The 27,728-nt window shown below is 38.0% G+C and overlaps 1 protein-coding gene across 8 annotated transcripts in view; it reads right to left on the reverse strand.

The window, feature by feature from the left end:
- The window catches only part of Sgip1 (SH3GL interacting endocytic adaptor 1), a 201,908-nt gene that overhangs the window by 165,801 nt on the left and 8,379 nt on the right, over positions 1–27,728 (reverse strand). The gene's annotated exons all lie outside the window — the stretch shown is intronic.

A 27,728-nucleotide genomic window follows, 5' to 3' on the forward strand; every position in this document is an offset into this window, starting at 1 on the left:
GGAACTCTGGACAGTAGGAGTGGAATGCAGGAATATTGAAGAGCACATAGCAGGTTTAGGGATAAAGGAGTTAGAGGAGGTAGAACAATGGGGAATGCAGATGTTGACAACTCATTTGGGGTCAGCTTATAAGAAGCAGTTTGCAGGGAAAAAGCATGAATTTAGATTTTGTTCTGTAGCCAGCATAGTATTTGCAAATGAAAGAATAATTACATAATTGGATGATTTTTAAAAAAAATCCACCGTAAAATCATATACACAAAAGAGAACAATATAAAAATTACTATGTATATATAGCAACTGTTCAACAACTATCAGTATTTTGTCACCTTTGCTTTCTTGAGTTTAATTGTTTTATTCATTTTAAAACTGTATTAGTGTAGAGCCAGGCACTGGTAGATCACTCCTGTAATCCTAGCTATTCAAGATACTGAGATCTGAAGATTGTGGTTTGAAGCCAGCCCAGGAAGGAAAGTCTGTGAGATTTTTTATCTCCAATAAAATACCCAGAATAAAAAGCTTGGAGTGGCACTGTGGCTCAAGTGATAGAGTGCTAGCCTTGGCACAAAGATATGTTCCTGAGCCTCTTTGTGCCCAGGCCCTGAGTTCAAGTCCCAGAACTGGGAAAGAATAAAAAGCTTTATTAGTATAAATAATAAAATAATGAGTTTCATCATGATACTATCATACATGAATAGTATGTAACATACTTGAAGCAACCTTTCTACCTTATTTCTACATCTGTGTGTGCTTGCACATTTTCATAGCTAAGTTAATAATGCTATATTGGAATCACGTAATCCAATCTACTGTTAAGTGTCTTCAGTTATTTCAGAAACATCTATTTTATAGCATCTGCTCAACTTAGGGCTTCAATTAAATTTCCATATCATACTAGGTTTTAATAATTCCCATTTTGCACGAGATTTCTCATTCTCTAAAATCTTAATTTAGAGTACCTTTTCTTTTCTCCATTTCTGTTTATTCTCATGCCACTGACTTACTTTTAGAGCACCTTTTCTTTTCTCCATTTCTGTTTATTCTCATGCCACTGACTTACTGCAACAAAAATATAGTACAGTGCCCTACGGGTTATCTCACATTCTGCATTTGTCTGGTTGATTCCTTCTTTGTTGGTTTTATTTAAATTTCTCCTATAACTGGTAGTTTTCTTTCAAAGGCCCAATTTGATTCAGCTTCAATTCTTAAAAGCCAAGACTATTGCACCAGGGGTAGTGCCTACTTTAACTACGCCCATTACAGAAGGATGGACCCACCAGAGTAATGGTAAACTATCATGAGATTTGTTTTTTAAGAATACAACCTTACTAGTATCCTGTGGAGAATGGACTGTGCTAAAGCTAGTCAGCAGAGAGATCAGATAATATTATAATATTGTAAGAGAGAAGAAATAGATGTAATATAAGATAGGGAATCAGAATACTTCACAGGACATAGGGTGTTGATTGGTGCTGGAGTCAATACTGCAAGAGTCCATCAATCAATACAGTAATAAAAAAGTAATAATAATCTATGAAAGAAGAAAGATAATAAATATAAACAATTCTTTAATGGAATTATTGGAAGACTGGAAGTTCATTATAAGTTTTCATAGATGATAGGAATCAGTGTAGGTGACCAAGTGAAGAATTCAAAGCTAAGCCCCATGACAACAGATAACTATGTATGTTTTGCTGAATACTGAAGCGCTGATGCTTAGCCCAATGTTTGATATGCAATAAGTACTCAATAAATAATTGTTTAGATATGTTTTCCATGGTTAGTTGGATGCAGGGCACTTAACTTTGTAAAATAGAAAACAAGTTGGATTCCCATGCTATTACTAGAGTTCAAATGGTTGGGGAGATAATGCAGAGCTTCTTTCAAATTTGATTTGCTTATAGAATGTCTATTAATGAGCAGTATCTCAAGAAAATGTTAAACATTGCAATAAAATTTCCAAACTATCCATACAAAGAAGGTATAGAAAAGGGCAAGTCAATCTGAATTTTTTTTCAAATGAATACTGGAGTTACAGGAATGTAAGAATCAACTTTGAAATATTTTTTGGCCTCAAATCATAAAAATGGAGTTTCAGGAAGTCCCAATAATAATGGAAGAATTTATTCATGAACACTGATGGCATTTTGTATAATAAAGTAAATTTAAAAGAAGGAACAAAGACATGTTACTAATATCACCAAGGAAAGATGTAACAAAACTACACATTCTATGGACATGAAAAAGATAAAAAAGAAATGTCATGAACAATGCTTTACCTTACAGTTTGATATCCAAGATTAAAATGGACCAATTTCTTAAAAGCACATCCTGTCAACTTCACATAAGAGAAAACAATCTGAATAGACCTGTATTTTTCAAAGAAACAAAATCATTAATTAATAACTTCCGAAAAGTGAGAATCAGGCCCAGATAAAGCTTATACAAATTCATTGTACTCTATTTTAGAAAATAGAAGCAGAGATAAATATTTCCTAACTTGTGAGGCAAAAAATTAACCTAATATCAAAAGGTATTACAAAAAGAAAACTATAGGCCAATATCTCTCATGAATATAAGGGCAAACATACTCAATAATATATAGCAAACAGCATCAAACACTCCATAGAAAGAATTAAATACTACAACTTTTCCTATAACCAGGTTTTCTAGGTAGGTGCACCACTTGAAAATCAAATGACATAATCCACTACATCAATGTATATTAGAAAAACACACATGATCATATTGATAGATGGGAAAAATTGTATGACAAAACCAATACTCATTCATGATAAAAAAAAGTTGCATTAAGGGCTGGGAAGATGGCTCAGTGGTAGAGCGCTTGCCTTGCATGCTTGAAGCGCTGGGTTCGATTCCTCAGCACCACATAAGCAAAATGGAAAAAAAAGCCGGAAGTGGCGCTGTGGCTCATATGGTAGAGCGCTAGCCTTGAGCTGAAGAGCTGAGGGACAGTGCCCAGGCCCAGAGTTCAGGCCCCATGACCGGACCCAAAAAAAAAAAAAAAAAGTTGCATTAAACTAGGAAAGAAATCTTAATTTACTGAAGAATATTAACAAAAATCTACAGCCAACCAATCATCATGTTCAATGATAATAAGCTCATTGTTTTACTCCTAAGATCAAGAATGAGGCAGTCATGTCCCTTCTCACCTTCCCTTTCAACACTGCACTGGAAGTCCTTGCTAATGAAACTAGACAAGAAAAGGAAGCAAAAAGCATATAGATAGAGGAGAAAAAAATCATTTTCCTCTGCAGTGACTTCGTTCTCAAGCTCACGATTTGGGGACTGTAGCTGCAGGCTCACACTCTTCTTGATTTACATTCAGGAAAAGGGACAAGTACCTCCATCCAAGTAGCTCCCACACAATTCCTGAGATTCATTCTTACTTCACTGAACAAAGGCTTTTTCCCAGCAAGTTGCTGTGGTTCATTTATGTTCAAAGGCATCATCATTTGCTGTTCAGATTGGTCAGGCCTGTTAAATACTTTGTCCATATATAGAAGCAGCTACTTCCCAAGGGAAAATTTGAATATTGGTACTAGAAAAATGGAAGTAAATGCATCCTAGGAAAATAAAAGCAATGAAACACTCTATTTTGAACCATGCTTTCATAACTACAAAAAGGATTCTAATTGGAAAATGAAATACAACTTTTCCTACAACTAAGTAGGAACCATGTGGTCATTACCACCTCCACATGACAGATGAAATAGAAACACGTGAGTGATATAGTTGCGACTAATCCCATCAAGCCACCTTTTGGCGGTTCTATTCTACTGGACTTGCATTGTCTTACATACTAGCATGAATATTCTTTTATCCAAAAATAGAAAAGGGACATATTTTTCAAAAAAAAAAACAAATCATTAATTAACAACTTCAAAAAGCAAGAGCCAGGCCCAGGTAAAACATACTTTTTTTCTTGCTGGATGAAATGAAAGATTTTGGAAATTCTCCTTTCCAATTTATCAGCTTTTATTCTGGGTGTACATATGTGAACTTGACTAGGCAGCAGGTATATTCCAAGTGAAAAGAGCATGAGCTCTGAAGAGGAGCAAAATTGGGGCTTAGAACTCTGTAAAACAGAGTGTGTCACGATAGGTAACTGAAACTTCAGATTAAGCCATTAAACTATTAACATACACCATAAAACCTTAGTGTCCAGTGGCCTAAACTATCTACATCTGTGTAAGTCTTCTTGAGGATAATCTCATGACAATAAAATCATCTATTTAGAAATATCCCAGAATGTATCCATCTCATTAAATAGTAAGCGACTTCACACTAAAAAGTTTTTGAGTGCCTGCTTTGTGTGTTTATATGTAATTGTTTAGATTAGTAAGTTCTGACTAATTTGCAGAGAGAAATGCAGATACTGTTTGTGACTTGGTCTTACTGAGTTCCCTGGTTACTGGACATAAGAACATTTTGCCTGTCTAAACTCATCTGTTCACTTTTTGCCTCCAAGGAGATATCAGTTCCAGTTAAAATGTTAAGTCATGAGAAAGCATCTTCCCATTCTAGGGAGTCACAGAATGGACTGAGTTAATGAAGGCTGGCATTCCAGTTTGCGCATTCTAGTGCGCTCCTTAGGACCTGGAGGAGAATCTGGCTCATGGATCCCAGGAGTCAGTAGCATAGCCTTCGTAATTTTCAAACTCCTTAGAGACCCTGTCTCAAGGACTGCTACACCTGGGCAAGGAGGAGACAGATGTCCCAACCCAACCTGAGCTCCCGTTTTATCAGGTTTTGTTGATTTGTTTATTGTTAGCTTTCATTTGGTTTAACGAAGGGCTTCCACCCCCATTATGATTACTAAAGGTTCGAGTCAAAAATTCTCACTTCATAAACTCCCTTTCCCTGCTGCTCTAAAGAAGATTGCCACGAGCCGCTGAGCCACAGTTGGAACAGAACAGCAGATTTTCCAAGTGCCGAGGAGACATACTTCTTTCTCTTTGCTGATGTTTTTAAAGAAACTGAATCTTTCTAATAGTAGTCCGCCTCTGGAACTAGATACAGAGAGACGCTGGGCAGAAGTGAGAGCAGATGAACTGGGGAATTATTTACTGCTTCCAGAGAACTTGCTGGGGGGAAAAAGAATGGAAACACCCCCTTTTTCTCCTTTAGCCCTGTGAAGAGGAAGTAAACAAAACATTCCATCTGATGTGATTCAGAATTTCCCAGCTACTAAGCCAATTGGCCCACTGGAGAGTTCTAAATCACTAGGATTTTCCCAAACATCCTGTGGGCACAAGGGCCCCTCCTTTAGATGGCGGGGAAAGCTGGTTTGTAGTTGGGGACCTGGTTGTGTTCTTTATCTGCCCACTCTCTATCCAGTTTACCAATCCCATTGAAGGAAGGCTCTGGACTAGATATATGTCACTGAAATTTCTTCTCATTGCACATGGAGTGTTACCACCAAAGAATGGAGAAGTCAACCAAGGCAACAGCCCCAGGTCCTCTTGACACTTTTCAGTATTGAAGTTAAAGGCTGCTAGCTCAACCCATGGGTCATGATGCTATACCCACATCGTTTCCTCTTAGGCATATCTTGTTCAGTTTGTTTATTTACCAGAGATTTGGATGTTATGTCTTTACTAGCTGATTTTTTTTTTTATGTTGTGTTTTAAGACAATGTCTACCCTCTTTTTCAAGTTCCCAAAAATGCTACATTTAAAAGAACTGTAGGTTATAAAATTCAGCAGGAGACACAAATGTGGGATAATAAATGAATGGTTACAGTATGGCAAGGCAGGTAACAAAACTGAATTTGGAACACTTCTGTTGTTAGAGGGTGAAGACAATGTTTCACCCAGAGAAAGTCTCACCTGCCAATCCTCATCCTTACTTAGCACCTCTACCAGTTGTAGATCCTAGCTCAGTTTCCAAGTTCCATTCTAGACAATTTCCACATACTTAAATTATTTTTTCCAACTTGGTTTTCTGTAGCAATTCAGGTATTTCCTCTTGATTTTCTTTTGCCGTATAACCCAGCTCTAATTTCCCATATCTAAAAAGGCCCAAAGTATTTTTGTTAAAAATAAAAATAAACAAACAAACATACCTAACGTCAAGTTTGGATCCTAAGATTATTCTATCCCTATTTGGCAAATGGACTCTTCCTCATTTTCAAGAGTATCTATTTGTAGCTCCAAGTTCTCCCTGCAGCTTTCTACTAGTCATTATTGCTCTGCTGTTCCCTCTGTGCAATAAGTCATTGATTCAATCCATTCTAAAATTCTACCCCATGTAATGTTTTGATTTCCTTCTTTAAGGAGAAGGGGTAAAAACTGGAACCAAAATTTAAGCCTGATATATTTTAACTGGTGGCCTTATCTATGGACTTAGTGTAGCTTCATTCTGAAGCAGGTAATGAGTACATGTAAAAACATGTATCTGGTAGAGCACATCTGTAATGCTAGCTACTCAGGAGGCTGAGATCTGGATAATCACTGTTTAAAGTGAGCCTGGACAGGCAAAACTGTGAGATTCCATCTCCAATTAGCACAAAGCCAGATTGGTTCAATGGTAAAATGCCTACTTTTAGCAAGCAAATCAAATGAGAGCACAAGGCCCTGAGTTAAAGATAGGTGGTAATAGCACAAAAATAAAACAAGCAAAAAATATGTATGTCTTATATATTGAACTCACTATAACATTTTGAGTAAAAGGGCTCTGTTTAAAGCGGTAACAATGTCAATGACATGGTACTACCTGAGGGGCAATCTGATCTGTCCTGTGAGAATGAATGTCTTCTTCATTTGCATTGTGAGCATAAAAATATACTTTGAGGGCTGGGAAGGTAGCTCAGTGGTAGAGCGCTTGCCTTGCATGCCTGAGGCCCTGGGTTCCATTCCTCAGCACCACATAAGCAAAAAAAGAAAAAAGCTGGAAGTGGCGCTGTGGCTCAAGTGGTAGAGTGCTAGCCTTAAGCTGAAGAGCTGAAGGACAGAGCCCAGGCCCAGAGTTCAGGCCCCATGACCAGAACCCCCCCCCCAAAAAAAAAATATATATATATACTTTGAATCTTGCCACGGGAATTACTTTTTGCAAGCATCCATAGGGCAGGTACAACTCATAATACAATATTTCAATTTGTTTCAGTTGAATATAAAAATGCTTGATAGACTCTAAATTCTATTGAATAGCAACATACTATTGTTACTTTTAAACATGCTCCCCCTCTCATTCTGCTGTCTTTATTGATCATTTATCCTTGATTTCCTATGCCATTTGTGACACAGATATTTAATACCATGTGTGTTGACTAAATTAGGAGCTGGGAAGAAGGAGATTGAGCAAATAAATATTTAATGTCATAATCTGCATAGTCTCATGTCAAGGGTAGTGCAGTTAGGCCTGTGAAATTCAAGCTGTGTACTAGTCTTAAAAATGCTACTAAATGATTGTTATTGGCAAATGAATTGATTTTTCTCTACTTAGGTTTCTTAACTTTATAAAACTGGAGAAAATCTATTTGGCTGAATAATTAGGAGGCATCAATGAGAATGTGCTTTATTGGTATCACAGTAGGTACTCAATTAATGTAGCGATTATTAATTGTTGGTGTAGGCACATACTATGTTCAGGATCATATTGAGGATTTAAGGAGATATGTATGAGTAGAGGTCAGACTTCATGGAAAGGATATGGAAACAGAGGGTTTAATCTACACTAAGCCCTGTTCTATTTATATGTACATCTACTGTTTACAATAGTCACTATAGGGACTAATGTTCTTATTCTCATTTCACAGGTGATGAATAAAGAAGGTAATCATCACAGAGATGCAAATCAAAACCACAAGGAGTAAACACTCCAATCAGATGGTTATTATCAGAAAAATTAAGATATAAAGTATCAGAAGATAACAGGAAAGGAAAAACAGAAAAATCAAACCTTTACATACTGCTGGTAAGAATGTAAGTTAGTATAACCATGATGGAACACAGCATGGAATTATTTATAAAAGTTAAGAATGAACTATCATATGATTCATCAATCAGATAGCTAAGTATATATGTTCAAAGGAAGTAGAATCAGTGTGTCAAAGAAACATTTTTACTGTCATGTTTATCATAGCACTGTTCATAGTAGCCAAGCAATGGAAACAAGCTAATTGCTAATGCATAACTTATACCACAGAATATTATTCAATTATAGTAAAAAGAAATCTTACCATTTTTGCCAGTATATATGGGACTGGAGATCATTATGTTAAATCAAAGAGGCAGGCACAGAAATATAAGCACTACATTATATTGTTCATGTGGAATATAAAAAGTGGATCTTACTGGGCACCAATGGCTTATGCCTGTAATTCTAGCTACTCAGGAGGCTGAGATATGACAATTGAAGTTTGAAGCCAGTCCAGGCAAGAAAGTCCATGAGACTCTTATTCTTAATCAACTACCAAAAAGCCACAGGTGGAGCTGTGGCTCAAGTGGTATAGTGCTAGCCTTGAATATAAAAGCTCAGAAACAGTGTCCAGGACCTGATGTCAAGCCCCAGAACTGGTTTTACAAAAAGGGAAACCTCACTGAAACTCATAGTAGAATAGTGGTTAGTAGGCATTGGGGAACATGGAAGGGGTGAGAGGGAATGGGAGAATAGGGAAAGGTTGATCAATGGATGCTAAGTAGCAGTTAGATAAGAGCAGTATTTCTAGTTGGTCACTACAGGGAACAAAAAACTACACATTTTAAAAGCTTAAGTAGTTGTATAAAGGGGTTTCATTTTAACATGTTGGTTTGTGAGTTCAGTGCATCTTGATCAATATCACTCCTTGAAGAAAAGGTTTTTGAATATTTTGCTTTCCATAAAAGCTGCTATTTGAGGACACAGATATATTTAACCTGGTGTGAAAATTACATAACAGGTACATAGACTGAAGCATCACATGGTGCCCTTTAATAGGTACAATGTGTGTATTTCTATGCATATGTTTAAGATGCATAGCTAGCTAGACAAGTTAAAAGCTAGTTATTGGCATGACTGTGATTTCAACCAGGCTGACTCCACTTAAGAGTCTGTATTTTACTTACCATTTGTCCTGACTTTTTTTGGCAACATTCATAATAACTGAGGACAGAAGGTTCATTCCATGCATGTTCTAGCTATAGGAAATTATATCAAGGAACAAATTCTTTTAACATACTATTAAACTAGATTTTTTTGGCAGTACATTGGGCCTTTCAGGAATGGTATCAAAAAGGCTAGGGATTTTTTGGGGGATGGGGTGGGGAGTGGTAATATTTTCTACCTTGATATTCTTACTGTTCATGACATATATATTCTTACACAGCTCAATGAATGTATTGTATCTACTACCTTAGAGACTAAAGTTTACTTTTTAGAGATATTTAAAATTTTACCTTCACAAAGTTCTAATGCAAATACCAATCATAAATCAGGAATAAAATGGTTTATACTTACAACATCAAAGAAGTTATTACTGTAAAAGTCACCCAACATGTAGGAACCATAATCTACAATATTGGCAAAAGTTGTAAGATTTAACAACTGGATTGAGAAAGTACTGGACTTCAGCATCTTCTCTATTTGCTTAGGCTTGAACTACAGACATGAGCTATTAATTTATCAGAAGTAGATGAGAAATGTTTAATGGTTCAAATAAGTGAAATCAACAGCGAAATCAATCAATGGTTCTGTTTTCCTGCTTATCCAAGAAAGAAGAGCAGTAAATGTTCTTTTTTCAAAGTCAAAGCAAATATCTTTGAGGTCAGCTTCAGGAGATGGTAAATGTAGTGAATGCAAAGACAGAGTTTGGGGCTGCTTACTACAGAGTTGTGAAGAGATAATCTATTGCCCATCCTGAAATACCTTTTGTTGGATAGTGTATGTAAACAGACACTTGCGTGTTGTCCAATCCAGTTATCTATTCTCCCTTCCTCTGGTCATGACACATTTCCTCTCTTCAACATGAGCTGAGCTGTGTTCCAATAGCCACTTTTTCATATCTATATGTGATTTAAGGGTTGAAGTCCTTTCCTTTCTGTCTCCAATAAATATACCCTGATTGCCTTCATTAAGGCAAGCATAATCATTTCATTTTTTCTGAGGGAAAACAATTCAGTGAGGAGTAGAATGATGATATCAAATGGGAGATGCTTGCTTGCATTTTCAAGGAACTGATCATCTCTGACAATAACCATCTAGGTTCGAAATGGATACCAGAGAGACAGCTTCTTTCTGCCTCTAGTCATTGTTATATTTGAAGGCGATGAGGGACCATCACAGTCATATTGCAGTACTGTGGATGCAGAAACGAGAGACAAAAGCTTGGTCTTTGATGATACTGCAGAGTGCGGGTACTGCACAGCTCCTGGAGCTTGTTTCTGCCTTTTTAGTTGTGTATGATAATAAATATCATTGTTGAAAGCACTTTGACTCAGACATTTGTTTGAAGCGCTATACTTCTCTCATAGTATATGTGCATGAAAGTGCTGTGTAGCTGCGATGTGTCAGTGTATGTACTTGGAAGACAGGAGAGTCCAGGCTGCTTTTAGAAGCAATAGTAGCTTCAGTATAAGCCATGATGAAACAAGAATTCAAGACGTGCCCGAAGACTTGAAACTAACAAGTTTGTCAGTTTGCTACTTGAATTATGATGCCTGAAACAGCAGCATCAGCCTGGCCTATGATCTTTTAAAAAATTCAGAATCACAACCCTCATCCAATTGGATTGATCAAAACATAGATCACATTAAGATTTGTATGTATTTCCTGTAAACAATAAATTATGGTAACATTATTTTCAGACACTTGAGTCCTGAGAGAAATGGAAAAAAGGAGCTTATAATATGAGTTCCTCAGGTAACACCCTAAAGAACTTTCAAGCTACTGGGCTTCCTTCTCTTTTTCCCTGGTTGGAAGGAAGGGCCTAGAAGTCACCTACATATGTTAGATCCTTTCTAGATTGCTTTCACAGAAACATCACTTAAAAATATCTGAAACCAAATCACAACCCTTTCATGGTAGGAATCTAGGATGATTCATCTGGATCCTATGTGGCAGGGAATAGCACTCTTAGATGAAATGGATACTTTTATTCCACAAAGGGAATCACACACCCACAAACTCAGCCATTATTTGTGAATTAAACTTGGATTGAGAAAAGCTAAATTGGAGAAAGAGGCTTATGCAAAGCTACTAGTCTAGTTCAGTGTGAATATTAGACGCTCAGGCAAAATTGGCTACATAATCATGGGGCTTGGTGTAAAACTGAAAACACAGCATCCTTATTCAAAAATGATGGGGAAGTTTATAGACAACAATAGAGCACTGAACCAAGTATGAGACTTCTCTAAGCTTGGGCTCTTTTGTGACTACAGTTTACATGGCCATAAAGCTACTCTAGCTCTCAGGATAAAATGAGAGAGAGAGAGAGAAGGGGTAGGGAGACAGAGTTCTAGAAAATGTCTAGCAATAAAAAAGTTGTCAAAAAAGATGGCCTGTAACTGATTCATGGTGGATAAGACAACCATTCATACTAAATATCACTTATTCACTTCTTCACTCTAGCTTGCTTACTACATGCAAAGCACATCCATAGTTTCTTGGATGCAGGTTTTAAGTCAGGTATCCCATTTCCCCTCTTCATATGTCTTGTGAACAAGTTAAAAAAAAAGAACAACTATTATCCCAGTGGCCCCAACTAATAGCCCAATTGGCCTGCTGTATAGGGCATCAGATTGTCATGATGTAGGAATGAAAAGGTATTAAGTATTTGAAACTGAGTCACAAACACACACAAACTGAGTGTCTTCTACTGATGAATATCCTTTACTAACTAAAGTTAATTTGGGATGTGGCAAAATTTGTAAACAAGGTCAAGAAATAGTCTGTACTAGTGTATCACAAGTTGAGATTTTATTTGTTATATCATGTTATCTAAATTTTGTCTACCATGTACCTATTTTGTTTGTCATGTACCTATCTATTTTGTCCTATAATGAAATCTGGTCCCTTGCCTCCTATTCACTAATTCCTCCCAAAACATCTCTATCAATCCCATTATCAAAGGTGAACAGACCAAATGAAGTGACCTATTTTCCTGATATATTTGGAGAATACTTGGAAAATATTGTCTGAGAGCTCCAAATATGTATAGGGGAGAATGGAGAAATCTGTAGTTAAGATGTGACTTAAAAATAGAAGGCAGAGCTCATTTTAGACCTGGAAAGACCCAGTAATAATGAACAATTTTTACATCTGCAGGCATCAAGTGTAATTAACCTTTTGTAGAAGATTCTGGTACAGACTACATCTGGCCAGTGCAGTTGATTGATTAGCAATGCTGCCCTGCCTATAGAATGGGAACTTTTTCAAAGCCTCATGTCACAACCATTTGTACAAAGTCTAAAGCTATGCCAGGAGGTTAGAAGTAGTGTTTACCCTTGACATTTAGAGGAGAACTACCAAATTATAACTACTACTCCAGAGAATAATAGTGTTGTGTGATATTGATACTGACCTCTCAACTAGATGTATTCTCTAACTGACCCCATCTAAGTAAGCATCATGTCTCCAAGAAGGTTATTGGTACTTATACCTTAGGTCCTCTATAAATGACTCTTCACTGTAAACCTAGCTTGCATTTCATGAACACTGAAAACCTGAATGTTAAACTTGTAACTCTCAAGGTACAACTGTAATTGTTGTTTGTCACACAGGCACTTAGAACACATAATTTAACAAGGCTGTTATTCTCATAAATAACTGGTATTCGCATCATCAACGTCTAGGCTTCTCTGAGGAAAAAGCTATCAAGTATAGAGCAAAAATGATATTAAGCTTGAATAACCCAGAGGGAGGCAATTTGAGATATCTTGCTTTACAGAACATTTTATCCATGATGGGTGCACTCAGCCTTTAAAAACACTTTCTGATCTGCACACGCATTTGAACAGGATCCAGTTGGCATCAGAAGTAGGGCATCTTGCACAAATCAACCAGTGATTTGGAGGTGGGGTAGAGGATTCTGGAGCCTTAATTGTAAAGGGTACCAGTGACACACATCTAAGGCCATGCTTTGCAAGAAGCTGGGCACACAGCCTGCCTTCCTCTAGCTCCATTGCAAGTCTGGAAGCAAGCCTGTCTCTGCTTTTGTGAATATGAACCTACATCAGGTTGAGCCAACTCAATCAACAGAGGAACACAAATGCCCACTTCATTTTAATTCAGCTGACCAGAGGCTCTCACTGAAGAGCTTCCTAGGACAGCATGCCAGAGAAACCCCAGGAAGCAGAACTTCCTTAGAGAAAGCACATCCTGCTCTAAGCCATGTGGCTTCTCAGAGGGCCAGAGAATTCCCTTCCAAGGGAAAAAAAGAGCTGGAGCTCCAGCTAGGACACAATTATTATCATTTAGTGCCAATGACAAATGAGCAAGTCCCTTAGTGCACACCTAAGAGGGCATCTTACCAGGGATTAGGAATAAACAGGAAGGGACTATGAAGGGCATCTGTGCTGAATAAGGTGATGCTGTGTTCAATGTGTCACAGATTAACTTAGAAGCAATTTGTTTTTCAGTCTCAGGGTTGGTTTCATGAGATTTGTGCTATTTCCCTAAGTTTTACAGTGGCATGCTTGGTACCAGAGTATGCTACTGGTGATTGCTCATTTCTTTCTTTCTTTCTTCTTAATTTTCTTTTGGTGCTGGTCCTGGGGCTTGAACTCAGGGCCTGGGTTCTATCTCAAGCTACTCTGCTCAAGGCTGGTACTCTACCATTTAAGCCTCAGATCCACTTCTGGCTTTCTAGTGGTTAGTTGGAGACAAGAGTCTCATAGACCTTTCTTCCCAGACTGTCTTCAAACTGTGATCCTCAGATCTCAGCACCCCAAGTAGCTAGGATTATAGACACAAGCTATTGACACACAGCTGAATGCATCTTTTCTTTTCTTGTTTGTCAGTCGTGGGGCTTGAACTCTGGGCCTGGGCACTGTCCCTCGGCTCTTCAGCTCAAGGCTAGCACTCTACCACCTGAGCTACAGAACCATTTCTGGATTTTTCTGCTTATGTGGTGCTGAGGAATCAAACCCAGTGCCTCATGTATGCAAGGCAAACATTCTACTCACTGAGCCACCTTGCCAGTCCTGAATGCATATTTTATAGGCAGAATCTCTTTAGCTATGTGTTGTTATTGTCTTAAACAAGTTAATAACTTATCTGGATCTCATTTATCACATTAGTAAAAAGGGGATAAGATGCATGAATATCCCATACTGTTGATTTAATGAATAAAGTAGTGATATGGCATTCAGGGTCTGGCACAAAAGAAGTGTTTCTTCATCTCCTAGTCTATATGAAAATGGTCAGACCTATGATTTATCAGATTCAAAAGTTTCTTTCAGTTTCACTGAATTAATGTATTCCATTAAGTGGGTAAAAACTGAACAGGCCCGGCACAGGTGGCTCACCCTGTAATCCTAGCTACTCAGGAGGCTGAGATCTGAGGATCATGGTTCAAAGCCAGCCCAGGGAAGAAAGTCTGTGAAACTCTTATCTCCAGTTAACCACCAGAAAACCAGAAGTGGTTTTGTGGTAGAGCACTAACCTTGAGCTGAAGAGCTCAGGGACAGTGCCTACGCCAAGAGTTCAAGCCCCATGACCGACAAAACAAAACAAAACAAAAAAATCCTAACAGCTCTCTGAAATTATAAGACACAGAGCTATTACATTAGTGTTTATAGAATTCTTATGTGAATGCAGGCTGAAATAGGAAAGTCTTTGTAGAAAGGAGTTATTCATTCATCCAATAAATATTTACTAAGTTCTCCTTGAAGCATGACAATTGTCTTGGTGTCCAGCCACCTGACAAATAAGAGGAAGAGGGCTCTTTTCTCTACTTGGGCTGGGCCTTGGAGGATGAACAAGGATTTGATGAAGAGAGTATGAGAAACAGTCATGGCAAAGGTCCAGAGAAAAGGTAAAGATAGTGGCCACGGGAGAACAGAAAGTTTATTTTGGGTGGTTTTTGTTTACAAAAGTCCAGAGAACTCAGTAAATTACTGATAGAGAAGGAACAATTGAGATTTCTCACAAGAGCAAGAAATAAGTGTATGAAGAGAACACACACACACACACACATACACACACACACACACACACACAAACACAAACACACAAGTTTGAAGAGAAACACAGCCTGGGAGTAAGGACAGCTAGGAATCCATTTCAAGATTCCTGCAATGACTTGAGGTTCTAATTTGTTATGATACTGAGAGAATTAGAAAGACAACTTTGAAGACAGAACTGGTAGTACTTAGTGACTGAATTTAATCAGATAAGGATGAAGAAGAAAATATGACTCTGTATTAGCTTATTTGAGATCATTAAATAACTAATGGGCTCAATTTAATTATCTTAGAGAAGCTCTAAGATTACTCAATTTTTAAAGAAATTCAATTTTACAGGTTGATTGTATAGAACAGTGTTTTATTTAAAATAACATACTAAAGAAGAGTAAGGTTATAATGATCTTTCATATCTCTTGTTTTAAGTTACCACACCATGAGAATAATCATAGAATGATCATAGAAAAATTATGGGAAGATTCAGATTTGAATTCTCCACATAAACCTTGAAACCTTCCAATGGGCCTTGGAAGAAAGAGTCTTATCTTGCAAAATAATGAAGAGCAAATTAGGAGACATTTGACTGGGTATAGTTTTGGGATTGATGAGTTTCTTCTCTTTCACATTAACTCTGGCCTTATTTAGCCTCCATGGAGCATTTTTTTCTTCGTCTAATATTGCATTAACTTGTAGGTCAAGGTTACAGACATTAAGCAACTACTAGAAGAGAATTCTTGGAGCTCTACTGGATTCCTTGGAGGATTTGCTCAGTGGAAATGGAACAAAGTGTGTTTGCTTGCTACAGGAAGAATGATAATGAAAGCTGCAATGTGATTCAGTGACAGAGCCACAGACAGCTGCCACATAAACGAAGCAGCCGTGAGTCAAGGAGGTTGTCCATACACATCCAAATGGACACTTAGGAACTGGCCACTGCTGACAGTGCTGCCATCTCAGATGCCAACCCCAGAGTGCCAGGTTACTAGATCTGAAAAAAATAAAACCTCCAAAATCCCTTATGTCTAACTCAATCATTTTTACAAGTGATGCCAAAAGAGGCAATAAAAGATAAAGGTTCTTTAGCTAAATAAAGAGATATATGTCCGGTGTTCAAAAGACCTTATTTTTCTCAGCCTCATTTTGGGTGACTTGATTTTTTTAAACAATAGTAACAAAACCTAATACCATCTATAACAGAAGTCTCTGAGCATCAAATTGTGTGCCTCAGGAAAAAAAAATTGCTGGATGAAGATGGTGCCAAAGAATATTTTTAATTTCTACTCTCTCCCTCTCCAACAGAAGAGAAACCAACAGAAATATCTTAATGCATTTTAATCCTGGGGCAGCAGAAGGCCAACATCCCCTCTATCTTCTCTGTATCCTCCTAGAACTTCAGCACTGAGGTCAACCACAAACCAAATCAGTACATAGCATCCCCATGCAGTGACAACATAGGAGTCAGAGGCACAGGAATTGCATGAGTTAAGGAAAAAAACAGGACTTGGCTGATGTACTGGCCTCTGAGATCCCAATAGCAGCTGGCCAATTTGCTTTGTTATGATCAAGAACTTGGAATTAAATGAGAAACACCTTAAAGCGAGGATTTATATTTTCCTAAAAGAAAAAGTTTCCTGGCAATGGCTAAAGTCATTTATCTCCCAACCCAACAATGAAATTCTTTGATGTAAATTACCTGCCATGATACAAGCATAAAAGTCAAACAAAAAGAAAGACTGAGTTGTAAGCAAACACTATGTCCCAGGAACTAAACTAAGTGCAATGGCACATGTGAACTCATCCATTCTTCACAAAATTCTATGGCCTAGGTATTACAGAGCAATACTGCTTAAATAAAAAAAAAAAAAAAAAAACTAAGGAAACACAAACAGAAAGCAATGACAAAGGACAGAGAAGTACATTGGTCACGAAGCAGTTAAGTAAGTGTAGTGGGATCATGATTTAAGACCAAGCAATCTAGCCATAAAGGCTGCTATCTTACAGACTGCTGCTACCCAACTCAAAGAGGGAAGTAATCAGGGCTGAGATTACAGAAGAGGAACACAGGAAGTGACCGCAGAACACAAGCCCAGGAAAAGAATGAGAAAAAGGGGAAAGGAAGAAGAGGATATGGGGAACATTATAAAAGAACAAAGTAACGCCCTGTTGATAAGAAGGTAGAACTGGAGGAACCCAGCATAGCACAGCCCTAGACACCAGGTTGCTAAACCAGCTTTGCTGGAGTCTCAACAGGGTGAGTAAAATGTACAGCCAACAAAACAGGCAAGTTCAAGACTCAGACAGGTGATGCATGGTGAGAAAGAGCTCCAGGTGAAGTCTGCTTATGATGAGGAAGAAGGGCCTCAGCAAGTCTACTGCCTCCTATCAGCCCATGGGAATGGCTAGGATTAAATTCAGTGACCAAGTTCAGAGGTCACATGAACTGGGACTCAAAGGTCCTGTCCTGCTCTGGTTCCTAGCCAGACTTGTGATCTTGGGCTTCTATTTCTTCATTTATCAAATATTATTAAGAACAATCCTCATAAGGTTATGGGGTGAGATAGGTAATCCACTTGTGTGTAGATCTTCATGCAGAGCCTGGCACATGGATAAACTCATAACTACTATTATTTCTGCCCTTGAATGACTGTAGCCCCCTTCTGTGAGACAATCACATTCTGGGAAAATTCAGAGTTTTCAACTTTGGCACGCTTTGTGGGCATGTGTCCTGTATATGGAGTTCAACTGTACTGATATGTTCTCTTTTGACTAAAGAACTTGTGATGTCCCTAGAAATGTAGAGCATAGGTAAAAGACAACCATCAGGGGTTATTTACTGCCAAATATATAGCATAAATGTTCTATTTGGGCATCTATAAATAAAGCCAAAGAGAAGCTGTATATTTTTACCCAGCTCTAAAATGTGTTTTAGTATAACTATTGAGATCTGAACATCTGTTAGAAATCCTAAGATCAAGAATAAGTGTTGAGCCTAACTACCATGAAGCTATTAGTATGGAGTTGGGAGCTATAACTCTTTCCAAACCACATAGTCAGAACGACTTTATTTCTCATATTAAACAAAAGTCAACTGATGAATGAATTTCCTCTGGACTGCTATAAAACAAAAATTCTATTATAACTGCGACTAGAAAATGTGTCCAATAATTGCTAAGCCAAAGAGGGGAACACATTTCCCATTCTAGCATAAAAGAATGTCATTAAATACTAAAAAAGGACATTACAAAACTACCTGGAAAATACAACACAGCATATTGAAGTTTGTTTTAACATACAGTGCTGTAGAAATCTACACAGAAAAATGTGAGAAACTTCAAGACAATGTGATTAAAAACAATTAGAACAAAGACATCCTGAGTAACAGTTTTGTTATTTCTACTGCTATTTACTCATTTTTTAAAAGTCAGCTATCTGTTTTGATGAATGATATTACAGATGTTCATAGGAGTATAGGACAGAAAGGATAGAACTTTGAAGCTAAATGAAATGAATTTATTGGCACTTTAAGAACAGTTTCATGCACCATAGCAAGAGCTCAAGACATGATAGCTATTTTTACATGAAGAAATCTGTACACTATTTGAATATTCACTCTTGTTGGGGAGGAGTTGCAATTGTGGTTGTAGTTTTTAAGAAAATTATGAAACATTTCAGGGACAATGTTATTCTTGGTCTTTCCTATTATGCAATATCCAGAGAGCTAGTGTTTTTTGGCTGAACCAATCTTTTGGTGAAGCTGAAGGATATCTACCATTTAGTAAAGTCTCAGAGAAAAGGAGCACTAGAATCAACAATTCTAGTAGATGTGATTCCTTTACCAGTAAGATGGGAAGATCAAGCTTCAGCATACATCCATGTAAGTAAAACATATGTAGTGGCAATATTTAAATAATACAGTCTTTGGTACAGAGAAACTGTGATGTCTGAGGATTAGATTTATGACTTTAAGTTTCTAGGGCAGTAGCTAATAGGAAAGATTTTCTTTAAAGTAGCTGAAAGAATTATCTCTCTGATCAATAACTCATGTACAAAGTAGGTGTGGTGAAGGCCTCCTCAAAAAGGGTTTACCCAGAGTGAAATTTGCTCTCCTTTTGTTTTCGAAAACTCCCTACTTCCTAAAAGGTTCCTGATTTATTCTGAAATAACATCGCACTATGACAGTTGTCCTGTTGGGATTTTAATGACATTGATTTAGAACAGAGAGCAATCAAGTCAGGAACTTTCTAAGGAAGAGTTAAGGCATGGGATGAAACCAAAACACTCCAAAATTTCTGAATTGGTTATCCCCAGAAACTGTTCTCAAGTATCAGGTCAGAAACAGGGTGCACCGACAGAAGTCAGCCAGCACAGGTACAGAGCAGTAATCAAGGTACAGGTACAGGCAAGTAATCAAGAGCTCAGTAAATAGACGTTTTGTGGCACCTTTAGTAAGTTCCAAAGAAGCTCTTGAAGCAGATCTGTACAGCTTTGTTGTGCACACATTGTTAACAATGATAGCAACAATGATCCTCAGGATGCAGAGATAATAGCAAATACTCATTGCTCTGTCCATAGTGCTTGTCAGAATGGTGATGCACTCATAAATGTGTAAGATTAAAAAGTTTAGAGAGAAAGAATGGCTGTGATACAGTTCAGTGAATTCTCAGGGCCTTGGGTTTGATCTCAACTACCACAAAATAAAAAAGAATAATATCAATGAAAGGAAAGAGGGATTGAGGAAAGGAAGGCAGGAAAGAATGAACTTGAAGCTCAGGTTTGCCTGAATGTACACAGCCATCACCTAGCAAGGATCCAAACTCAATGATATTTTAACGTCTATGTATGTGCCCTTAGCTGTGATTTCATATGAGTAATTAGAAAAGAAAACCAGAGTAGCTACCATGAAGAAGATGGCAAGGGACAGCTTCTACCCTCATGAAGCTTCTGGAGTTCAAAGACATATTAAAGCACCACAAATTTCAGTGCCCACAGGTAGAAAGACATGAGGTATAGAACTATAGAAGTTCCCAGGTGAACCCAGGTAAGGGAAACCCAGCAGGGATCTTAGTTGGTGACATTTATAGAGGGCATCAGGTTTTTATAGAAATGCCCAGAGGTCAGCCTTTAACAATAGCAAGATCTCTGAGGTACTTCTTTCTGATCTGTCTTAAGGAGAAAGATCCTCACTGAAGAAAGCAGCCTAAAACACTAACTCCTTCACTGCCAAAATGACTGTCAAGACTGAAGTACTTCAAAGCCACTAAAAACAAGTTTGTAAAAATAAAATGCACACAATATAGTTGGACCTCTAATATCTTCATTTTAATAAAGCCTGTCAGCATGCTTCTGAAGACACCTAATGCCAGAACTATCTGGGTTAGAACTAAATAGCTGGACTAAAACTTCATCTCATCAGTGATGGTTTGGGAGGGGCATTGCAATCCCTTTGAACCTCCATCCACTTGCCCACGAAGAAAAAGAAAATTTAAATAAAACGAAACTGTTTATTCCAGCATGGATTCAAGACAACCCCTCCTCCCCAGCAAAAGAGCTCGAATGCCATCTGCAGCTGCTGAAGTCCATCCAACACCCAAAGTAATTGTTTAAAGATGCAAATGAGACCATGACCTTCTCCTTAAACCCCTCCAATTGCTTTCCATTGCCCCAGAATAAATTCCAGATCCATCTCCATTGCTCACAAAGCCCTGCTTGACCTGAATCTAGTCATCTGTCTTTTCCTCTCTGTAGTCATCTAGAGCCTTGCATTCGCTCCTTGAGTTTATCTGAACCGTGCTGCTCTCACTCCTGAAATATCCTGTTCTCATATCATCGTATGTTACAACACGAAGATTTCTCAGTTCAAAACGCACCAACAGTTCAGAAAGTCCATTCTTGACCACCAACTGAAGGGACCATTGCCATCACGATCGCTATCCTTATTGTCTACCTTGGAAATCCATGCTTTTTAAATAGATTTGCCACCATCTGAAGTTCACTTGTCCATTCCCTTGGTTTGTTAATCTTGTCTGTTCATACTAGAATGCAAGCTCTGAGAGAGTAAGGACTCCATATTCTGCATATTTCATGCCTGGACCCTGAGCAGCACATTCCACTCCACTGTCATTGAAATACCTCTTCTCTACCAACTTAAAATTTGACCAAGAATGTGACAAGCTCTGCTCTTCAGAAAGCCAGCTTGGTCTGTGTTGCCATGAACTAGAAGACAGGAGAAAACTCAGAAGAAGAAATCCAGATTGAACAAGTTGCTCTGACATTTAGAGTGAGAGAATTAGACTGAATCATTTCTGTCTATAATCTGAAATTGTATTCAGAACTATATTTGCTTTTGTAACTAGGTCAAGACAAATTTCAACTGTATAACCTTCAAACAGAATTATAAATGGCCCCACTATGAGTAACCATATATTTACCCAGTTTTTAAAAATTACATATGGATTTCACTACTGTAAGAAGTGATTCATCACATTAGGAAAGGTGCTTAACACCTGGCATCCAGAAATAAAGATAATTGTTTGTAGATATGAGAGAAAGAGAGCATCAGGATGAACAATTGATTCTTAAAAATGATTACAACCTTCAGAATTATCTTACTGAATCTTTCTACTGAAAACAGAGTTTTCAAGACATTAAAGAAAAAACAGCCCTGATACTACCTTGTGCATATATAAATATTTACAACTCTGATGTACATGATCAAGTAAGGATGCTCATATCATCTCAAATTTTGAAGAGAGGACAATAAAGAAGCAATGGCATTCCAGATGCACAGCAAGTGCAAGTTCCAGCCCACTTATACAACTCTTCTCATAATTAGTAATGGCACCAGAAGAAGTTAGAACGTTTTTAATTCGAATCAGTTTCTCTTTCTATTACTTGATTTCTCTCCCCAATGTTATATGGCTTGTGCAAATTCACCCAATTGGCTGGGCCACTGCCAGGACTAGAACCCAATAACAAAACGCTGAAATAAGGATACAGGTTGACCCATTGTAGCAATGAGATGTACAAGACACTATGTTGAACTTTACAACTTCGGGGGTGGTGAAAGGGAGGAGTTGGGGAGGTGGGGAGGGAAGGGATGGCAGGAGAAAAACAAAGGAGGGGGGTAGCAATGCTGGATAGGAAATGTACTCATGACCTTACTAATGTATCTATAACCCCTCTGTACAGTATCTTTACAATAAAAATATTGATTTAATAAAAAAGACCCCCTACAACAAATCTTCAAAGAAACAACTGCCCAATAAATAAGTGGGCTAAAGACTTAAAGAGAAACTTCTCTGAAGAAGGATGGCCAATAGACACATGAAGAAATGCTCAACTTCACTAGCCATAAAAGAAATGCAAATCAAAACAACATTGAGATATCACCTCACTCCAGTTAGAATGGCTATAATCAAGAACTCTGATAACAACTGATGTTGGAGGGGGTGAGGACAGAAGGAAACATTACTGCATTGTTGGTGGGAGTGTAAACTTGTTCAACCACTTTGGAAAGCAGTATGGAGGTTCCTCAAAAGACTCCACATAGAGCTCCCCTATGACCCAGCAATCCCACTTTTGGGCATTTACCCAAATGTTTACAAACAAGACCACACTAAAGCTACCAGCACAACTAAGTTTATTGCAGCCTTATTTACCATAGCTAAGATATGGAACCAACCCAGATGCCCCTCAGTAGATGAATGGATCAAGAAAATGTGGTATATATACACAATGGAATTCTATGCCTCCATCAGAAAGAATGACATTGCCCCATTTGTTAGGAACGGGAAAGACTTGGAAAAAATTATATTAAGTGAAGTAAGCCAAGCCCAAAGAAACATAGGTCCCATGGTTTCCGTTATTTGCAATAACTAGTATATGTCTGAGTCAAGCAGAAAAGGTAAGTTAAGTTGATGTTAGGGAAATGAACCCTAAGATATGTATTCAAATGTTTTTTTCTTTCATGCGATTGTTTCTAACACATTTATAAGATTATTTCTTTGTTGCTTTGTATGTCCCTCCCCCATAGTATAACCCCTGCTTTCACTGTATTTGACGTTGGTATAATTTGTGGAGGGGAAGGGAAAAAACAAATCATTTAAATAAGGATACAGGTGGACCCATTGCAACAATAAGACGTACAAGTCGTTATGTCAAAAATGAACTTTACAACTTTGGTAGGGAAGGGGGAGGAGGGTTGGGTGGGGGGGGGGTGGAGAGATGATGGGATGGGAAAGGGAAACAAAGGAGGAGGCTACATGCTTGATAAGAAATGTACTCATTATCTTGCCCATGTAATTGTAACCCCTCTGTACACTATTTTCACAATAAAAAAAAGAACTATCAGTGCTTCTCCAACATAATTTAATAAACAAGAGCCAATAGTTTATACCTTACCATGTGACAAACTAATGTGAGCATTTCTAGCTCAATGCAGAAATTAAACTCCAGCTAATAGTCTAAACATTTAACGACAGAGGAATAATAAAATAACTCATCATGGAATAAAACATTATGTAACTAGTAAAAATAATGTCTTTGGAGACTCACGATGATGAAGATAGCTAACATGCGCAGAGTCAACATTCTCTACCTGATGTTTTATATAGATACTCTATGCAAGTGTATATATCATAATACGTGAGAATAATGAGGCATATTGTATATTGAATTAATTTAATAAATAACTTTCTTAGATAGACATTATATAGAAATGAAAGTGAGGTACTGAGGTGTTAATTAAATTGAATAGATTCCCAGGGGGCAGGGTTAGAGAGGTCAGGATTGGAATCTAGGCAGCTGTTTTCAGAACCCTTAGTCTTAAATTGTCAGCTTTCAGTCAACCCTGCATCGTCTTTAAACCATTGTGTGATCTATTGAGAGTTTCCTTGACTGTAATTTTGTGAAAATAAATCTCACCAAAGGCAAAGTTAAAGTTACTGTGCTTAATTCAAGTGGCAAAGTAAAAATTTTAAATAGTTGAAAGGTAGTATAGTATGTTTTTAGTAGGACTTGGTGAAAAAATGGATCAAACATCTGAAGTCCAATATTCAACTCTACATATCCTGGGACCTCAGTATTCCCCACAATGATACTCTTTTTAGAATCATTTGTCTGTGAATACCAAGAATCTAGCACACACATTTTTGACTAGAAGGCAGTTTTGGTGTGCACCAGTAAACCTAGCATTTGGGAAGCTGAGGCAGGAAGATTGTAGTTCAAGGTCAGTCTGTGCTACCTAGCAAGATCTTGTCTCAAAAAAGAAAAAAGCAATGACACTCACAAGACACTATGTTGGAAATAAACTTTACAACTTCGGGGTGGGGGGAGGGAGAAGTGGGGCGTGAGGGATAGTGGGAGAAAAACGGAGTGGGTAACAATGTTAGATAAGAAATATACTCATTACCTTACTTAAGTAACTGTAACCCCTCTGACAGCACCTTTACAACAAAATAAAATATAATTTTAAAAAAGAAAACAAAGAAATGAAAAGCTACCATATTTGAATGTTTGTTCAATAGGGCAGGTAATATGCTGAGCTCAGATGATAGATTATCTCATTTAATTTTCCACTTATGTGGTCGGTATTCTTTCACTCACTTTACTGATGTGGTCCTTGAAATTAAAGGAACTTCAAGTCATTGCCGAAGTCCCTGTTCCACATACAATAAATCACAGCAGTGGTTGGTGATTGCCTAATAGTGAAATTATTGGGGGCTTCAGTTATCTCTATGAATGTGTTTTCAACATTTTTTTCTCTATTTTTTTTCCTTTCTTCTTTTTCTTTTTTTTAACAGTGAAATCTGGTCTTAAACAGAAGAAAACAAACAAGAGAGGCCAACAAACACATGTGATATCCTGGATGAACCACACATTACTGGAACCAGAGTGTGGCTTTAGCCTGGGTGATCTTGCACAGCCAATGAGTGTTTGTGAGAACAAAGAGAGCCCAGTCCAGGCTCTGCCTGGCAGTTAGTAACCTTATTTGAATGACCTGTCAGAGTAACATTACTAAGCCTTTGTTATAGACTAAGTACTCTTCTACATGATTTTCATACATTAACTCATTTTAGCCTCATGATGACTCATACTAGGTCCCTTGACTATTTCTCCAAGTTCATGATTTCTGCACAATGCTCATTCTGTCACTGGATGTTTACTGTACCCTCACACTTGCCACACATTAGGAATATGATCATAGGTAAGGCACATCCTCAGATGAGGAATAATGCACAATATAGTGATGCACTTGAGGTTTATTAGAGGTTTATTAGTCCTCAAGACTGCAACATCAACCCATATCTAAGTTCCCAGCCTACAGAATAGATTTTTGAATTTACCATGTAAGCCAATTTCTGCCAAATCTCCCTTTTCCTTGATATATACCTTCCTTAGTTGAGTTCTGTCTCTGTGGAGAAGTATGAGCAGTGTAGTGCACTCTTTGACTTAATTCTTACAACCTTACATGTTATATTACCCAATAGAAGGAGACTGCTATTCCTTCTGTTTTCCTAATGAGCTTCTCTAGGTCACACACATGAGGTTTAACCTGGGTCAGTGTGAATATAAAGCCTATGCTCTCCATTTGTCTGTTATGTGACTTTGTGAGTCTAAGACTCAAAGCTATGAAAGCACCTCACCCAGCTTCCAGGATATGGGGAGCTCTGGCTGAAGAGGTTTGACCTTGAATGATCAGAACTGAATGGTATCATGTGGAGAAGGGAAGGAATAGTGTGTGCAATGGAAATAGAAGGACTACCAGCTTTGTCTGGCTGAGACAGTGAGAAATGGCGAAAAAAGGCCTTTGGGTGAAACCTTGTACAGCACACTTAAGGTTTTGGACTGCATCTTACAAGCATGGAGAACCATTAAAGGCAATTGATCTTTGATGGGTGTGAGGAAGACATAGTGGAAGGTGAAACAGCAAAGTCTGATTAGATGCATTAACAGGAAAAGACGACAATACTGGGGAAATATTGAGGAAGGGTAGTCTACCTGAGGACCCACTAATGTGAGACAGGAAGGAAGGAGCAATCAAGTACAAATCCCATCAAAAATTCAAGTTTGGTTACCTGGTAGAGACAGTTCTCCCACTAAGAGATACAAAGAGGCTAAGAGGAAATTGAAACTACTGTTTCTACCTGTTATCAGGCTTAGAGACTATTTCCTACTATTGTTACTATAGTGTGCTGTAAGCCATTTTTCAGGGAATCACTATATTGTAGACCACCTGTACTGTAGTTTGTTTCACTCACTGTTTTGCCTTTGAGAAACTTGCCCATTCTAGGGAAAGCAAAGTGATATCATCTCAGGTGCTAACTCCAGTCAATTCCCAGAAGTGGCCTGGATAGGATGTTGAAAGAAATACTGAAGCCAATGAGAATGATAGTGGTGACTGATTAATGCCATCCATAGTCGAGAAAAGAGTAACATATCATATGGATACTGAGAAAAAAGGATGATGAGATATGCTAATACATGAACAGTATATGAAGACAAAGGAGAAATCTGCAAGGCCAACCTGCCAAAGACAGTGAACAGTGAAGAGCCAGCAGGGATGTTTAGACTCTGAAATCAATACGTAATGACCAAGACAGGAAGTCTGTGTGATAAAATAGCTACCCTTTGAACCACACTCTTTTAGAAGTTTTCAGATTAATTTTCTTATGGGATTTTCATAACTATGAGGGAGCAAGCTAGCTTTGCTCCTACCTTACAAATGGAGAAGCAGAGGCCAGAGCATTTGCAGAGTTCATTCAAGGTCACACTGCCAGTGAAGAGGTACAGCTCCAAATTCAAGGCCTAGTCCTTCCTATCATACAGTATTGACTCACTGACGGCAGGCCTATGATCCCTGGAAGCATGGGAGAGAGCTATAAATGGTCACATTGTGTATACACTCAGAAGAGCAAGGACCCCGGGGACACATTCATTTGTGTGTCTTTTGGCAGTCACCCAACAAGCCTCAGCACCTTTGAATGTGAGAGACACCATGGGTTCCAAGTTTTTGTCTACTTACATTTTTTGGACCATTACTAAAATAAACCTTGACTTATCCTCTTACAGAGAGGATAAAAACCCTTGGGTACATTGTTTCATTTGGCCTTGGTTTCCTCAACTGTAAAATGAGGTTGGACCAGTTTGGTTAATCTTCAAATGATGGCATACACTATCATGTGTTCATGATAATGACCAGGGCTTTCACAGAATGTCAGTGAACACAGACCGAGCTGTCCTTCTCAGGGAGAAAGGGCTTTTGTTTGTGGTGAGAGCTTGGCTTTTCTGAAACTGTTTTGTAGCATGTAAACTGTGAACGTTTAAAGTCCACTGGATTAGTCTATCACACTGTGACTTTCTCATCACAAAATCCTAGGAAAGCAGTAAGTGCCACCACAAGGTAAGGATGGGAATATGACATTTCCATGCCAAGTGGCCTTGTTCCAATCAATGACTAGTCCAAGAGGTCATGACCTGATAATAAAATGAACTTTCTTAGTTATGAAGCATCGCAACAACAAAGCTGGTAGTCTTCCTCTTGTTTGTCTATCAGAGACCCAGACTAAACAGTTTTTGAGAAGGGCAAGGCTTCCCAATTATACCACT

This window comes from Dipodomys spectabilis, unplaced genomic scaffold, assembly GCF_019054845.1.
Source record: "Dipodomys spectabilis isolate Male_0828 unplaced genomic scaffold, ASM1905484v1 ptg000002l, whole genome shotgun sequence".
NCBI classification, from domain to species: Eukaryota; Metazoa; Chordata; class Mammalia; order Rodentia; family Heteromyidae; genus Dipodomys; species Dipodomys spectabilis.